Here is a 17,292-nt window from a genome sequence, read left to right as displayed (position 1 = left end):
CCTCACTAATGAGATAAGGCCTTCCTTAATATTTAACCCAATGCCCCGTGACTCCCCTATGAATTTTCCTTTCTGTCTTGTGGGAACCAGTTCTATTTCCAGCCCAGTTTGAGAGTCAGGTACTGTTCCCTCTAATCCCATCAGAGGTTTTTCTCTCTGACCTTGAGTAGTTTACACACACATGCGCACACATTCACTTACTCGCTCATTAATATTCTGCTGAATACCTGAGGGGGACACTCCTTAGGTCTCTCTGTGATGCTTTCTCCTTTCTGGTACTTATTCCTATGAATTCTAGTTGCTTTGGTTTCTCCGCTCTGTCTCCTCAACTCAGGGAATCTTCCAGGCTCTACCTCAGTCCCTTCTCCCTGTCCAGGGCCTGAAAACTCTCTCAATACAGTAACCTAGGACAATCATGGGGTTCACTTTATTTATTGTCTCACTGCCTGATGTCCAGGGCCTTAAAACCATTGTTTTATATATTTTGTTTGTTGCTTGTATTTGGTAGTTTCTTTCAGGAGGACAAATTGGATCTCTTTTATTCCATATTGGTCAGATATAAAAGTCTAGAACTTATTTTTAAAAGTCATATTCATGGAATGGTTTCTGAGTGATCCTACCCTAATACAGATGAATGAATGAAATGACCTGCTCAAATCCATCTCCCTCTATCAGTCCTGTTTTCTGCTGCTTGGATGCTGTTCTGAGAGAGAATTTCTCCAGTAATCTGGGTTTCCTCCTGGGGTCCATGATTTGCCCTGCCTGAATCATATCAGGCTGTAATCACAGTTAGCTCTTGAGAAAGAATTTTTAAATGCTGTCACTCTCAGGCTGTAGGTCTTCACAAGCTGGCATTGTCATTAGTGCCTTTATCTGATTTGGTGTCATAGAAACACAAGTCTCAATAGAGACTCAATAGAGTGTTTAAAAAGGCTAACATCTAATAAATAATCTCCCACCTCCCTTACCCACACGTACTTTTATGGAGAAAAATTTGTTTCTGACAAATGAAGGCACTGTCAAAATTATTATTGTTAAGAAGGTGGTGAATATAGAGCTGGAGGTTTACCTCCCCGTGTGCTTCTTTTTAAATTCCATTTTCTAATCTAAAGTGCTACAGACCTACCCACAGTATGGGCCTCCACTTGGACAATTACAACTTGATGGAAATATTGAATGGGCTTCAGTGGTAGGGGCAGAATTTGATTCTTAAATCCAGGTATTATCCATGGGAGTCCATGGTATTTCTTAACAGTGGTGGCTGCCTGCCCTTCTCTCTCTCTCCTCGCTAGATCTCCTGGGATCCCCAGCCCAGGCCTCAGCTCCATGGGTACCCATTACAGCATATTGACTCCCTCACTCTACAGTAGAGCTGCTTACTGTTCAGTCAGCTTTCAATTGTGAAACATAAGATTCAAGCTGCAAAGACCTAATTCAGTCCTCTTTTTAGAGATGAGGAAGTGGAGGTTTGAGAAGGAGAAGGGAAATGCCCAGGTCACACAACAAGGTTATGACTAAAACAGAGGTAGAATACAGCACAGCCCACTACTAGCAAAGTTAAATACCATAGTCATCAAGTCAGGTTCTCTAGAAATACCCATCAAAAGAGATGGGTATTGCCTGCACTCCTTCATAGCATTTTCATGGGATTAGAGGATGTGGCAGCACTTCTTTGGATGACCTCATTACACAGAGGTTAATCAGGCCCCCAGTTCAATATCTTTTTCAGTCTTCCTGCTCAGACTTCTTTGCCAATACTGTCAGATCCTATAATTAATAATTATATGTAATAATAGGAGGGCAATAACTATCTTCTCTATTGGTATATGACTCTATACTTTTAAAAACACTAGTACTTACTTTTTTTTACTTTTTTTTTTTTTTTTGTAATGGAAACTGGTCATATCGAGCCATCCAGCACCTAATCACCCACTCTCTCTTCCTGACAGCAGGGCATGTGTGTGATGGGTGTGAGAAATTTCTTCTCCTGTATCATGTTACCTCAATGAGACTGCAAATCAAGTTACCCTGCCTTTTTTTTTTTTTTTTTTTTTTTGGGCGATACGTGGGCCTCTCACTGTTGTGGCCTCTCCCGTTGCGGAGCACAGGCTCCGGACGCGCAGGCTCAGTGGCCATGGCTCACGGGCCCAGCCACTCCGCGGCATGTGGGATCTTCCCGGACCAGGGCACGAACCCGTGTCCCCTGCATCGGCAGGCGGACTCTCAACCACTGCGCCACCAGGGAAGCCCTACCTTGCCTTTTTATTGCAGAGATCAGTGTTACCAGAAGATTTCTTTCTTCAGATTTTTCCTTTTGCTGGCCTTGTACAGACAAAGGGAAGTCATGTGACTCAAGCTTTTTCCAATCAGACTCTCTCTCCCAGGACTATAAATCTTGAATATGACGGCTTCAGGATAGGGACAAATTTAGAGGTCATTCATTAGGGTTGTAAAAGATATAAAATTGATGTTGTGACAGATTGCACCATGATGATCAGATGATCATGTATCATTAAAAGCTAAGTAACATCTCACTTGCTTTCAAGAATATGGGTTCAGGGATGTGCCAAGATCATGAATGATATTCAATAACTATTATTTGCATAGTGCATTTCCATTTCCCCTAGGTTTCTTTGGTTTTCCCCATTAAGTGCACCCAAATATCAGAAGCCTGCTTGAAATGGAGCTCCGTCAAATCTGAGGCACATACTTCAAAAGTGAGAGTCCTCCAAGCACGACTGATGAAGGTACTTATCAAATTAGTATCTAACTCAACAGTATGTAGATTCAACAGATTACAACAGAAACATATTCGATTTATTTACACCTTTAGATAATTTCCCTTGTGGGGTTCATGGTCCTGAATTTGTTTTCATATGACCCTCTGCTACGTCAGCATCCTTCCACAGGCAGGGGGGTCAAGTGGTGTCTGCTGACATGGAAAACGCGTGTTCCTATCAGTTTCTAACTCTGTAAGTTATCTGATAACCTTCTAATAACGTCCTTTTTATTGCTTAGGCTAGCTAGAATAACCTTCTATTACTTATAGTCAAAGAATTGTTAGCGATACACATCCTCACACTGCCTGTAGAAGTTAGTCAGGGCTGCGATTGATACATACATTTACTACATAATGAAATCGAAGCTTAGAGACATTTTATCACTCAGTGCTTTAAGATTAGTGAGTTAGCTACAAATCTGGAATTACAGTTTGTCTCTTGACTTTTAATTCTGTACATTAACCATGTTGATGTAAACATTGCGTGCTTTTTTTAAACATTTATTTAGCTTTGCTCTTATTATTATTTATTTTTTTGGCTGCATGTGGACTTGCTCTAGTTACGGCAAGCAGGGGCTACTCTATTTTTTTGTGTGTGTGTGGTACACGGGCCTCTCACTGTTGTGGCCTCTCCCGTTGTGGAGCACAGGTTCCGGACGCACAGGCTCAGTGGCCATGGCTCACGGGCCCAGCCGCTCCACAGCATGTGGGATCCTCCCGGACCAGGGCACGAACCCGTGTCCCCTGCATCGGCAGGTGGACTCTCAACCACTGCGCCACCAGGGAAGCCCCAGGGGCTACTCTTTATTGTGCTATGCGAGCTTTTCTTTGCGGTGGCTTCTCTTGTTGCAGAGCACGGGCTCTAGGCGTGCGGGCTTCAGTAGTTGCAGCATTCAGGCTCAGTAGTTGCAGCATGCAGGCCCTAGAACATGTGGGCTTCAGTAGTTGCAGCACATGGGCACAGTAGTTGCAGCGCACGGGCTCTAGGGCATGCAGGCTTCAGTAGTTGTGTTGTGTGAGCTCAGCAGATGTGGCTTGCAGGCTCTGGAGTGTAGGCTCAGTAGTTGTGGATCATGGGCTTAGTTGCTTCATGGCATGTGGGATCTTCCCAGACCAAGGATCAAACCCGTGTCCCTGCACTGGCAGGCAGATTCTTAACCACTGTGCCATCAGGGAAGTCCCACACTGTGTGCTTTTAAAAGTAAGCACTTGATAAAAGAACAATGATTGTCTGAGTTTGCACTGTCCTAGAATTAGGTCCTGACATAAGGACTGGCACACAAATAGTTGGTCTGGAATGTGATTCCAGGAAATAACAGTAAGGGAGTGAGGAACTGAGTCATAATGGAAGACCGACAAAGGCTGTGTTCTTAATACCTGGAGCTTAACTGCCTGGAGAGTTCTGAAAGCTTGTGTTATGGACTGACTTGTGTCCCCCCCCCAAATTCATATGTGGAAGGCCTCACCTCCGATGTGACTACCTTTGGAGACAGGGCCTTTAGAGGGGTAATTCAGGTTAAATGAGGTCATAAGGGTGGGCTCTAATTCAATTAGACCGGCATTCTTACAAGGAGAGGAAAAGATACTCAGGAAGCATGTATACAGAGCAAAGGCCATGTGAGGACACAGCAAGAAGGCAGCCATCTGAAGGGCAAGGAGAGATGCCTCAGGAAAAACCAACCCTGATGACACATGATCTTGGACTTCTAGGCTCCAGAACAGTGAGAAAATGAATTGCTGTTGTTAAATCACCCAATCTGTGGTATTGTGTTATAGCAGCAGACTAATATAGCCAGTGTGGATGACGCACCTCAGTTACCCCAGCTGAAGAGTGATGAGAGTAGGATATGTGCACCCTGCTGTTACTCAAATTGTGATGTCTGGACCAGCAGAATCCCCATTATTTGGGAACTTGTTAGAAATGTAAGTTCTCAGACCCATCTCAGACCTGCTGAATCAGAAGCTCTGGGATAGACCCAGCAGTGTGTGATTTAATCAAAGCCTTGCCAGGTGATTTTGATTCCCACTAAAATTTGAGAACCTCTGGTATTTACCAATTCTCACCAAGGATTGATTAAAGGGCTGCTCCTAAAGGCTGCCCCTGCATCTCTGGCCAGGCAGGTGAACAGACTATATTCCAGTGGCTAGGGAAAGCCAAAGACAAACTGACATGTTTGGCAGGTAAGGTGATACGAGCTGAAAGGAGAAGGCCCAGGGGGGATATGTGTGAAGTAGCACCTGCTCAACTCACCATGATGATACTGAGTAAGCATTCTATCACGGGGTACTTGAAAGCAGCATTCCTTTGCAACTTCCCTGTGGTCTTCCCTTTGGTCACAATTTCCAAGTGACTAAGGTTTGTCTGTCTACATAGGTGGTAATATTTTTGAGAGCAGAAGAGCAAGAGAGAGAGAAAAAAAATGTGTTATTACGTTTCAGCAACTGCAATCAGGACCTTAAATGTACTTAATCTTTGCAATAATCTTGCAGAGTAAATATCATTATCCTAATTTTACAGTTGAGGAGATTGATATATAAAGAAATTTGCCCAAGATCGTATGGAAAAGAAAGTGGTGAAGCTATAGGATCTGAACCTGCAAGGGCCTGACTCTAGATATTCGTGCTCGTTCCACTCTCTGAACCCCTAGGAGTTCATAGTGATTTCTCAAATATAATATATTTGGAGATTTTGTTGTGAGCATGTCTGGAAGAATCAAAACTTTGGCCTGCAGTTGGAAACTTTCACTTAATCTACATGAGTACTGGGGGAGGAAGCCAAGCCTTAAACTATAACTATCACTACCACTGGGATTTGCTCAAAAGGCAAAAAAATGGGTCTCTGTTGCAAATGGCTGTTCCCAGGAGATTCCTAGTCTCCTCTAATAAACTATCCTCAATGCACTTTCTTTTTTTTTCTTTTTTTTTTTTTTTGCGGTACGCGGGCCTCTCACTGTTGTGGCCTATCCCGTTGCGGAGCACAGGCTCTGGACGCACAGGCTCAGCGGCCATGGCTCACGGGCCCAGCCGCTCCGCGGCACGTGGGATCTTCCCGGACCGGGGCACGAACCTGTGTCCCCTGCATCAGCAGGCGGACTCTCAACCACTGCGCCACCAGGGAAGCCCTCAATGCACTTTCTTAAGAAGCCTGGGCACCAGGCCAGCAATCCTAGCTGTGGTCTTATATTTCTCATCTGTTGAGTTTAATTGTGTGCACAGTGTTCCTTTAATAAGAAAGCTGGGACACCTCTGTTTTCACTGCCCTAGCAATGTAGGGAGCCCATCTAAAGGTTCTTGTGCAGGAAGACTACTTAGAAAAAAATCCTCATTGATACAAAATTTCTGGATAGGTGGGAATTAGAAGATTTTTGAGCGAAGAGAGCTTTCTCAGTGCCGTTCAGTCTAAACTCACCCTTAGGGATGAAATCCTCCTTGGAATAGATGGTAGGCATAAGCCTCCTTGGACCTTCAAGCACACAAGCTATGAGGCAGCCACTTCCAGTGGAGAGCAGTTGGGAAAGCAAAAGGAAAACCAGAGTTTTTTCAGAGAATTATGACCTGAATGTGGCCTTCATTAGTGGGACCAAAGCATGACTTTCTTTGCACTAGATTATATTGCTACCAAGCTACATCTTTCCTGTTTCTTCTGGTTAAGAGTATGGAAATCATGAAGCAGGCAAAATTTATCTCTAGGTCCCCAACACTTCATCTTTTGATTTTGCCTGCATTGTGGGAGACCAAGAGATCAGACAGTCAGGGCTCACATGTCTCTGCTCATATATTGTATAGATAGCAGCCTCTCTCCACACTGTTGTCTGGGAGATCTTTAACCATCATTAAATAAAGCAATTCCTGCCAGACCTCTTCCAGCGGAGTTGTCCTTGTGAAAAGCAACTCAATGGCAAACAAACCTGCAATTTGGGCCTCTGTTCCTATGCCTAGACTTGAGATTCTTACTTAAAACTATGGTTTGTTTTTTTTCTGTCCATGGTATCTTAATGTGTTTGGAGTACTGCTTGGGAGTAAGAGTCACTTGATCTCCCACTGAATCTTTCTTTTTTTTAGTTTCTCATGAAGGGGCCTGGTTTTTTTCCCTGGGGTGCCTCCCAGAACCCCACAGAGACAATATTTTTAAATTATACCCTTCTAAACTCATGCTTCAAAGTTAACCAATATCTTTCCAGCATTTTTCATATGATGTGGTATCATATAAAGAAATACATTGCAAATCATTTATAAAGCTATGAATATGCATTATATATATCAATATATATGACTGTATCCTTTTGGCATATGGCAGCTAGCACTTCTTGTATCTTCTTTTGATAGACTTGGGTAAGGTTACCTTCAGGGGCCTAATTTCTTGACCTCGTTGCTTTTTTTTCAATAATCAGTTTTTTTTTTAATTGAAATATAGTTAATTTACAATGTTGTGTTAGCATCAGGTGTACAGAAAAATGGTTCCGTTTTATAGATACATATATATGTATCTGTTTTCTTTTTAAGATTCTTTTCCATCATAGGTTATTATAAGACATTGAGTATAGTTCCCTGTGCTATACAGGAGGTCCTTGTTGTTTATCTATTTTATACATAGCGGTGTGTATATGTTCATCCCAAACTCCTAATTTATCTCCATGCATCCCCCCCACCCTGCTATCCCCTGCTAACCAAAAGTTTGTTTTCTATGTCTGTGAGTCTATTTCTGTTTTGTAAATAAGTTCATTTATATCATTTTTTAAAATTCCACATATAAGTGATATCATATGATATCTGTTGTCCTTGTCCTTCAGTATCATCTCAAAGATTTTGGGGAATTACTGGGACCTTCCATCTATGTATCTATGTATGTATGTGTCTATCTACCAAGTGTATGTGTCTATGTTTGTATGTATGTATGTATCTATCTGCCAAGTGTAGTCCACTTTAATAATTTCCCAATTATGTTAAACATTTCCCCATTTTTATTCATTCACATCATGATGTTAATGGCTGCATAATATTCTGATATGTGAATGTGCCGTAATTTATGTAACACATCCAAATCTCATTTCGAGACAATTTATTTCCAATTTAATTAATAATCTTGTGCAATTTCCCTCACTCATATTTCTCATGATTTCCTTCAAATAAACTCCTAGTGACAGAATGGCTGGGTCAAAGGTTGTGCTTATTTAAGGCTCCTGATATATACCACTGATTGTAAGGGTCACTAAATTATATTCTCGGTAGCAGGGAATGGGATTTCTTGATTCTCTACATCCTGGGTATTAGCCTTCTTTTTCCTCTCAGGTAAAATTATGCCCTTGTCCTGACTAGCCTTTGGCACAAAATAGGGATTCTAGAGAAGGCAAATCATAAAATAAAAAGAAGAAATAAACACACACACAATACCCCATGATTGTATTTTTCTTAATTAACCTTGTAAATTAAATTCTTCCACATTGATGAAAATATATTTTCTTCTGCCTGGCTCAGTTTGGGCTGTGAAACATTATCCTTCAGACTCTTGTTGCCATTGGACTCTTCTTGAATATAAGTTGTAGCTTTTATGACACACAAAATATGTATGTTCAGTAAGATTTAACAATCATTTGTCAAGTCTGTGCTAAGAGCAAGGCTATGCCTGACATGGGGCAATGCTGGGGAATGAATTGGATATGACAAGGCCCCTGTCCATTGCGGGCTCCCTCACAACTTAGTGAAAGATTGTAGCTATTACCCAAGGCCCACTGGGTATGCAGAGGCTGTATCAGAGGAATCAAACTCAGTGAGAGAACAGATAAGTAACAGTACCAGTGAAATAACAATAATACTAATATGGTTGTTACTCTTAAAACCCTTTTAAATGCTCATTGTGGACCATGTAACTTATTGAGTGCTTTAGATATCCTATTTCATTCAGTGATCCCCACGTTAATGTGAAGTAGCTACTGTTATCCATTTTTGTATATGAGGAAACTGAGGAGACACAAGTTGCCTGAGGTTGTGTTGTTAGAAAACATTGGAAGCAATGAAAAGGCCTTTTGGAGAAGGTAGGGTATGAGATCTAGAAGAAGGGTCAAGGCTTCAGCATACAGCCTGGAGAAAGGGGTATCCCAGGCAGGGAACACGGCCTGAGCAAAAGCGCTGCAGTAGGGCCAGGGCAGGCCACGTATGAGGAAGCAGGATTGTGGAACGGAAGCCAGGACACGGTAGAAGACAAAGGAGGATAGGATTTGGTATGGAAAGCCTAGAATGCCAGATTAAGGGCTGCAGATTTTATTGTGTTGGTAGCCAAAGGAATGTGTTCTAAAGCCTTTGCAGAGGCTGTGTGATCTGATCAGAGCATTAGAAGGTAAGTAACATTTTATTAGATGAGGCTATTACCCTAGACTAGGAGTTTTATAAAGAATGATAGATGAACTCATGATATATTTATGTATCTAGGTTTCATATTTGAGATCTTGTGGCTAGAGATGGAGCCGTAGAAACAATAATAACCCAGATGTCATTGGCATTTGCTCCTGAAATTGGACTGTCCCTAGGAACCCCGCTGTACTCTCCTTCTATCTCACAGAGCAATTTCATCTTCCCAGTTCTTAGCCCAAATGTACATACTCATGTCCAACTCAGAAGAACAAAGATAGTTAAGTGTGTAAGAAGCTTTTCACTACCCCCTTTTATTATCTCTGTGTATTTTTTTTTTTTTTTTGCGGTATGCGGGCCTCTCACTGCTGTGGCCTCTCCCGCCGCGGAGCAGAGGCTCCGGACGCGCAGGCTCAGCGGCCATGGCTCACGGGCCCAGCCGCTCCGCAGCATGTGGGATCCTCCCGGACCTGGGCACGAACCCGTGTCCCCTGCATCGGCAGGCGGACTCTCAACCACTGCGCCACTAGGGAAGCCCTCTGTGTATTTTATTTTTATAAATTAATTTATTTGTTTTCGGCTGCATTGGGTCTTCATTGCTGTGTGCGGGCTTTCTCTAGTAGTGAGCAGGGGGCTACACTTCATTGTGGTGCGCGAGCTTCTCATTACAGTGGCTTCTCTTGCTGCGGAGCATGGGCTCTAGGTGCACGGACTTCAGTATTGTGGCACGTGGGCTCAGTAGTTGTGGCTCACAGACTGTAGAGCGCAGGCTTAGTAGTTGTGCATGGGCTTAGTTGCTCCGCAGCATGTGGGATCTTCCTGGACTAGGGCTCAAATCCATGCCCCCTGCATTGTCAAGTGGATTCTTAACCACTGTGCCACCAGGGAAGTCCCAATCTCTGTGTATTTTTATCTAATTTCTAAATAGACTTGGTGTTTTTTCAGGGTAGGATTGACCTTTGATTTATTTTTTCCTAAGCGTGCAATACTTAGCACAGCATTTTGTGTGTAATCAGTGTTAAGCATTGAATGAGTAAACCACAGGTGGAACCCAGACTAGTATCCCAAACTTTGTTGCCTATGCCTGGCCACAAATCTAGAGCTACATCTGGGTCTCTACCAACCTCGGGCCAATGTCCATTAACAGGGATAACATTTAGCACATTTAGGCGTGAGGAACCTATTTACATTTATATTGGTGTCTAAAATCATCTGATGGGAGTGAACTCATTTTAACTTATTACAGCCTTTACCACCTGCCAGGAAGCAATGAAGTGCTCAAATTTCACTTGCGTTTCTTAGCCGGAGCCCGGCCTCAATCAATATTTGGGGGAGTGGGGGGAATGACAGTTTTGGGGAAGGCTCAGTGTCTGATTCTAGCTGATACATTATGATCCTTCAGAATAGACTATCGTGAAGATTCTGATGAAAGAATTTGCCACCAGTTTTTCTCTGTAGTTAGAATTGTTTCTGAATCCCATGGAAAATCAGCGGGCACGTTTCTCTGAGGATAGATCTTGGCCACCAGAAGTTACTTATGAAAAGAGCACTGGATTGGGAGTCTGGAGATCTGCTTTTTCTTCAGAGCTCACCTGCCAGTGAGCTGTTTGAAATTGATAACGGGTCGTCTGAAAGATGGAGGTGGTAATTCAGCCTTAGGATTTTGGAATCACCTTAAGGCTCACTTGCTCTGGACAAGGTCAATAAAGCCATCACAGTCAACTGAGAAGCAGGTGGGGAGAAACTGTATTGGGGAAGTCTGATCAAAGTTTGATCAAAACAAGAGTTTGGGGGTGAGATGAACTTTTGGAACCACCACATGGAAATTTCCCTATTTGCTTTTTAAACCATCAGCCTTCATAACCTTTTTATGAGGTCTTCTCTTACCTGAAGTCATACTCTGCTTTAAATCTCTCCCCTGTAACATTGTTACCATTCCCTTTTGATCCTTACAAACCCTCATGCTTTGCAGAAAAGTACTCGGGAGGTAAGGAAGCAGGCATCCATTTTAGAAAAACAGAAAAAGAAGAGGTTGTCTTGAGTGCATTTTCAGGACTTCTTTCTTTGCTCTATTGTGCTTTAGTGCTTTCCTTAGAACTTCAGACGTGGGCGTGCAGACACTCAGCAAGGCAGGCAGGAAAGGAGAAGCTGGGCCTGATCTGTGTATGAACGATAGCTGATAATTATTATCTGTCTTTTTTTCATTCAACAAACACTGATGGAGGGTGTTCAAAACAATGTGCAGCTGTGGAGTCAGACAGACCGGGTTTGTGTATCAGCTCTATTGTGAGATGGTTTGGGTAACCTTGTGCAGCCAGATTAACTTCTTACCTTCTCCCAGTCTCTGTGCCTTTGTGTGTCAAGGGGAAATGATAATAGTATGTGCTTTGTAAGGTTACTGGAAAATTAAATAAAAAGGCATTTAAAGTGCTCTGTAGAGGCTGATTTTGATAAACAGAACAATTGCCATTAGAGGGTGTACTCTGCTTGACGTTCTGGAGGAGGCAAAGTTGAATGAGGTAAGGGCATTGTCTACAGAAGTCCATACCTAGTCTAATGGCTGACGCATCCCATCCAGATTGAGCCTAATGGAAATTCAGAGAAAGCATACATTTCAGCTGAGATACTGAGAATCTGGAAATCACAGAGCAGGTGATAGTGGATCTGAGTAATGAAGGATGGGAAGAATTGGGATAAGGGGAGGGAGTAGGGAGGTCGTATATATAATATGATGTATGTGTAATGTAGGTACTACCATCCTCCAGTTATCTTCTACCCATCTTTCCCTCATGTCCCTTCCAATGAATTACATGGTGCCTCTTTGTGACCTTGTATCTCCCTGTGGACAATGATACCCGGTTTTAGTATTCTTTCACCTACATAAATATACTGCAAGGCTCTTCCTATGACATTCTGAACGCTTTACTACCCTCACCTCAATAGCCTTCCCTGATGTTCTTTCTTCTCCCCTCCTAACCGTTTCTATACATTTTGTAGGACTAAATTTCAGCCAATGAAGGGAAGTAGGTAAAGGAGTTACCGGCTCCTTCTGTGAGCCAGGCACTGTAGGGAACATTTTATATACCTTATCACAGGCATATAGGTAGGTAGTACTATCTCATTAGAGGTTAGAGAATTGAAGCTGAGAAAAATTAAGTACCCTGTCTGTAGGAGTCAAAAACAGGAAACAAAAAGAACGTTGAATTTCAGGGGAAAATAATGAAGGTATGTTTCTTCGTCTTTCTCATTCATCTCATTCATCAAAAGCTCCTGTTCATCCTGGGTTTTCTGGAAGCTCCATTTTACATGTCTTCAGCCTGGCACTTAGGCCAACAGAAAGAACACTCTCAATCATGGTCAGTCCATGAGGCAGAGGGACAGAAGAAACATGATGAATGGGGTGCTTATTCTGAAGCATTCCACCCAGAAATAATGTGTGTTACTTCTCAGCTTTCAATGGACATGGCAAGTCACAAGGCCACATTTCCCTTCAAGAGGGAAGGGACGTCCAATCTCATAATCTAGTCCATGAAGAACGTAGAATATTTAGTGAACAGACTGGTGACTGCCATATTGCCCAAAGTCACCCAGCGGTACCTAGGTCCATCCAATTCTTAAACATGTGCTCTTAGACACAGCTCCCATTGCGTCTTAGCTGGGGATCAGATAATCCCCACTAAGCTAATAATTGACAAGGCTTTCAATCATTGCCTATATCAAGGGTATTTACTTTAAGGACCGAATATTTGATTTCTAATGGTGAAATTTCGACCCTGCATGAGGAAGAGATGAAAGATTTAAGCTAAGGGTGTTGAGGTCTCTTCAGATTACACAGCGCAGGACTCTATTTATGGGAGATAATGGATGTCACTTTGACACTTTAAAATGACAAAGAATTATTCTGTGGCCTGTGAGCTCTCATGTTTAAGTCTGGACTGATTCCTGATGAGGATGAGTCAGATGCTGGGGATTGTAAAACAGAGGGGCAGACGGTAGTGACAAGAGCATTAGACACCTATGCAAGACCTAGGTCCTGTACACAGCTTTGCCACCAGTAACCAACAGGCTGTATGAACTTGGACACGTGCATTCCCCTTTCTCAGCCTCAGTTTTCCCTTCCGAAAGATGGAACTGTGTTAGATGGAATATTCTCAAGCTGTAACGTGTTTATGAGTGCCTTGGGTATTTTTTTAAAATGCAGATTCTGAATCAGTAGATCTGGGGTAAGGGCTGAGAGTCTGCATTTCAACAAATTCCTGGGTGATGCTGAAACTGGACCCCTGGACTGTACTTTGAGTGCCAAGACCTAGTTTCTAAGGCTAACTCTAGGAAGTCAACACACATTTATTTGCTTCCTCTTATGTGCCAGGCACTCTGCTAGGGGCTGTTGATACTGAGATAAAGAAGACCAGGTTCTACCAACTGGAAATACTGTCCAATCAGGAAGCGAGACAGATCATTTCAAAATAGTCTGATCAATAACAAAATTGAAGTTTGTATAAGGAAAAGAGATGCCACGAACAAGGAAGGAGTGATTGACTTGAGGATGGGAGGGTGAGGGTATAGATGTCAGAAAGTCACAGATCATGTGGAAGAGGGCTGAAAACTGTCAAATGCATGTATAAAGGGAGTCTCTTTATCTCTGAGGACATTCAAGAATTCCTTTGTCCAAGGGAGGCACAGCTGTGGGTATTGGAGGGGAATTATTTTGATCAGTAATCTTGACTACTTCATCTCACTCCGTGATTGTTTTCTCTGTGCCTACCCATGCCCCGGCTGTCTGTTAGCGCCCTGCTGATGAAAGATTTACTCCCCTGGCTGAAACTGGGGTCTGTTCCGGAGTTCTGGCAAAGAGGAAGCAGGTGGGGATGTGACAAAGGCAGCACCTCCGCCCCCGCTTAGCTCCCAATGGGCCAGAAGCAGTGAGTCAGGAAAGGAAAAGCAGGTGGGTGGAGAGAGGATGCAATCTGCATCTGTACCAGGCAGGGATGAAGTTTTCTAAAAGAACACCTGAACACACAGCCAGCCACCCGGAAGGAGACAGGGGCTGTTCCCATCCCCTGAATAACGGGGGGCTAAGCCGAAAGCAGCTTGAGTCAAGGATTGTGGGGAAGGGGAGAGGACAGGTGAAGGAGGGAACATCCAGGTGTGCAGTCTTCCTCTGGCTCGACATCGGTTTTATATTGAAACAGTTAATGTGATGCCAAAAGGTGATCATACTAAAACGAGTCCTCAGGTGCTGTTGGGAGAACGGCCTTCTGGTGCCAGCTCACAGTGTGACCTTGGGCAGGTCAATCTCTTTCTGAGACTCAGTTGTCCCAGCCATGTCATGGGAATGTTGGGCACAATTTCTTGGGTGACTTCTAACTTGAAGAGTCTATGATTAAATTTTCATGTCCAAGTTCAATTAGCCTGTCCCATCAATATCTAACAGAGATCAGCCCTGGCATCCTCAGCACCTCCACCTGCCACTTCTCCTATACAACTAGATTTGTGGCCGAATTGGTGATCTCAGAATCTATATATTTGTTCCCACCGATTAGATAACTACCCAAATAATTATGTTTTTACTCAGGCATCTAGCCTGAACCTTCATTTGCTTTCAGAGAGGGAACTGGGCATGGAAAACCACCGTCATCCCTGCTGGGACTATTGTAGCAGTTCCCTGGCCACCCTGGAGCCACTCCTGTACCTCAACACTTTCGTATCCAGGTGCAGCCAAAGAGCTCTTCTGCAACATAAATAAGATGGCATCACTCCCTGCTTACATCGGCCTCCTCATGTGTACAATAGAAATAGAAACTCTAAAATAGAAACTCCCATGTGGCCTACAAAACCTCTCACCTTATGACCTCTATTAATCTTTGCAATCCCAATTCTCATCCTCATCCCATGGTTAGTGTGTCCCAGGCATTCAGACCTGTCTTCTGTTCCTTGAAAACTCCAAGCTAGTTCCTACCCCAGGGCCTTTGATCTTGCTGTTAGTGCTGCCTGAAATGTCCTCTCTCCAGACCTTTGCATGTGAATGAAGCTCATTCTCATTCAGTTCTCAGTGCAGATGATGCCTCATCATTGAGACCCCCCTTGATCACACTGACAAAAGCACTCCCCCTATAACATGTCACCCTCTGACCCTTAACTTTGGTCTGTTGCCTTTATAGCATTAATCATCACCTGATATTATCCTATTTACCCTTTGCTTCCTGGGTACTGTCAGCCCCACTGACGTATAAGAGCTCTGAGATCAGGGACTTTGTCTTCTTGCCTCTAGAGCAGTGCAGGTCTTAAAGTAGGTGCTCAGGGAATATGAGTTGCAAAAATGGATGGAAAAATGAAAGAAAGGGAGGGACAAAAAGAAAAAGGGGTAAAGAGAGGAGGAGGCCGAGGAAAGTCACATTACTGACAAGGTATAATCCTGGATGTTCTTCTTTTAAAACCCTTGTGATATAACTTCATCTTCATAACCACACTGCAAGGAAATGGGAAAGTACTCTGTGTGTGATTTGAATTCAGCTCTTTATGGCTTCAAGTCTCAGAGTAGTTAAGCAAGGTGTTGGGTTGGTCTGAGCCTTGACAGGTACAATGTGATGCCACCTAAGTAAAGAGCCGATTTCAGCCACAGGAGAAAGGATGCGGTTTCAGAAGTGGTAGAAATGACTTCCAGCTCCACAGTGCCTCCTGTCCTCCCTGGATGAGGCCTTAACTGCGCTCCATCAGAGCCTGAGGGGGTCGCTTAAGACTTTGATCCCTATTTTTAAAGCAAATCCATCCGAGACGGGTAAGGCTTGTAGCTCCTCTCTTTTCTATCTCTTTGTGAATAGCATTAGCGTCAGTAGATTTAAGTGTGTGTTGAGAGATGGGAGGTGAGGACAGAGGGGTAGACCCTGAAAGGCAGTGTAAAGAGGGATTCTCAAGCCTGGCTCCATATTACAGCCACTGGGAAGATTTTTAAAATATTCATGCCCAGGTTCATGTCAAGATTCTGATTCAAGGGGTCTGGGGTGATGCCCAGGATAAGATACTTTCTGAAAGCTCCCCAGATGATTGTATGGTACAGCCAGAGTTGGGACAACTAATCTAAAGATTACGCTTCTGGGAGACACAGCTTGTGCCAAGACGTCCCCTTCGTCATTTGGGGATTTGTTGCAGTGGGATTTGCCAGGCAATTGACGATCTCTGAAAGCCAGCCACATATAAGGCATGGGGACAGAAGCTTTGGGGAAGATGGCAGAAAAATTTCTCAGACAGGCCTCTTACCCCCAGGACCTTACAAAACAAGCAAAATATGGATTGCAGACATTAAGTATCAAATAAATGATACCAGTTAAGAGCAGGGTTTCTCAACCTCGTCACTGCTGACAGTTTGTGCCAGACAGCTCTTTGTGGTGGAGGCTGCCCCGCCCATCACAAGATGTTTAGCAGCACCCCAGCCTCGCTTGAAATTGCCCTTGCTTGAAAACACTTGTGGTTTACAGAGATCAAAGCTCGTATGGCAAGGTGTCAATGTAATGAAATCTTCATAGATGGGTAAGATGTGAATGAACGGAAAACTGAGCATAAGTATGCATTAAATTCTTCAGATGTATGCATGATGAAATTGTGGAGATGGTCGTTGGTGATTTTCTGTTTTATTTAAAGAGTACAGGTAAGTAGCTTTTTGCAGACCATTTGAAATGACGGAAATGGTAGCAGGGGTGGAGGCAGAGAAGTTAAGTGTCTAATTTCAATTACACGACACTGAAGAAATGACTGATTTTGAAGGTTCTGAAGGCCCAACGAGACCTTTGAAGCTTTATTACCTGGGAAGAGGAGAGGACTGAGGATTCCTGTTTCAAGAGCAGAAAACAGGTGGTCCTATTCGCAGGGAAGGGTTGATTGTACTCCTTGGGGTTCTGACAGGGGACTTAGATTTTTGTGGGTTCTGGGGCAAGGCCCAAATCCCTCAGTGCAGTTCCCTTGAGGTGGTACCACCTCCAGTGGGGGCTACCTGAAGTGGATGCTTGCCAGGGCTGGGAACTCATCCCCTTGACCTTGGCAGCTGGGGCTGGTTTCCAAAATTAGGGAGATTGACAGCTCAATCTCAGTTCAAGTTGCCTTCACTTCAAGTTGCTGTTGAACCACCAGCAAACATGCAGTACAAAGAACGTGCACCAGATAGAGATACAAGT

Source organism: Pseudorca crassidens, chromosome 3 (genome assembly GCF_039906515.1).
Source record: "Pseudorca crassidens isolate mPseCra1 chromosome 3, mPseCra1.hap1, whole genome shotgun sequence".
NCBI classification, from domain to species: Eukaryota; Metazoa; Chordata; class Mammalia; order Artiodactyla; family Delphinidae; genus Pseudorca; species Pseudorca crassidens.
Note: the sequence above shows the minus strand (reverse complement) of the source record.